Source organism: Cyphomyrmex costatus, unplaced genomic scaffold, assembly GCF_001594065.2.
Source record: "Cyphomyrmex costatus isolate MS0001 unplaced genomic scaffold, Ccosl1.0 scaffold486, whole genome shotgun sequence".
In the NCBI taxonomy this organism is placed as follows: Eukaryota; Metazoa; Arthropoda; class Insecta; order Hymenoptera; family Formicidae; genus Cyphomyrmex; species Cyphomyrmex costatus.
The window spans coordinates 10146-11567 of NW_017279138.1; the positions used below are offsets into that span (position 1 = coordinate 10146).

Consider the following 1422-nt stretch of genomic DNA (forward strand, 5'->3'; position numbering starts at 1 on the left):
CGGGCGGGTGCAAGGGGGCGGCCTTCGGCCTCCGGCCACCCCCCCGCACCCACACCGTCGTCAGAGGTCTGCCCCGACAGTACTATCATAGCAACAGTACAATCGTAGAAGTCGTGTGCCCCTATACAGGGGGTGGGGAAGGAGAGAGTGAGTTGTGATTCGCGTGAAAGTTCTTTTAAGTTCATGACATTCCTAATGTACTATTTTGGTACAAGAGAGTACAATTATGAACATTACATAGCTGAATTTTTGTTCAAAAGACTGCATATTTTTGACAAACGTATTGAACGATTTTTTGAAATAATAAGTAATTTGTATCCGTTAGAATCGTAACATATAATTCTCCATAGATATTCAACGTTTATTTAACATTATTGTCATTTAGTAATGTTTTTTTTATTATATACAGCAGTATAATAGTACGTTATTTTTTGAAACTTTTTTTGTTAATATCTTTTTAATGAAGGGCGAGCGACGGCTAGTTGTTTAGGCAAAGTTACTCAGGGTCATAACCTTGACAACATATGTCAAGGTCAAGAAGATCGGAGCTGCTTTCCCTATTCCGAAGATTTACCAAAGTCATTATTAAACTTACTATTAAGATAATGTTATCATTTATAGAATTAATAAACCTATAGATTAGATAAATCTATAGATTAGAGGTATGGGCTTATCACAGATGAATTTATTATAATATTTTATGTCTGATACAATTTAATTACTTGATATAATTATTACTGTTTATGGATTCTTTTGTTACTTAAATATTTTGTAAAGAATATTTTTTATGTTACCTATAATAACAATCTTGTATTTATATTTCTTTATGTGTATTCCATAATTTACATAGAGAAAGAAATGAGCGAGAGACATAATAAAATTAATTGATAAGTATAATTTTACATGATGTAAAAATATTTTGTATACATTGAATTTGTTTACTAATATTTGATGATATGTTAAATGGAATTTTATTTTTATTTGCTAAGTTAAATTTTGACGTATATTTTTTAATGCAATTAAAGAATAAAAAAATATATAAATAATAATTAAGTGTGCAATTCATATAGGGGAGACTAGGGCCAGTTGTAACAATTTTTAGAAAAATACATATATTTTTTTATTTATCATGTATATGTTCATTTCTTTTAATGCACATGATGCAACAACTTTTTAGCTTTATACTACTGTTGACAAAAAGGTGTAATTTTAAGATGTTCATGTAAATAAATGTAAAAAAATAAAGAAGTCCAAACTGGTACATCTTGCCCCGATTTGGGATAAAATGAAACAAGGCTAGGGAAAGTTGTAACATCATCTTAATAAATATTAATTTTAAGGTTTATAAAATAAAACGCAAATTTAAATGTTGCTGCATAATAATATAATTAATTTAACAAATATTAAATATTATATAATTAA

At 28.4% G+C, this 1422-nt stretch overlaps 1 protein-coding gene across 2 annotated transcripts in view; it reads left to right on the plus strand.

Annotated features, from left to right (window-relative positions):
- Positions 1–1422, plus strand: part of LOC108778130 (uncharacterized) — a 7777-nt gene that overhangs the window by 3927 nt on the left and 2428 nt on the right. The gene's annotated exons all lie outside the window — the stretch shown is intronic.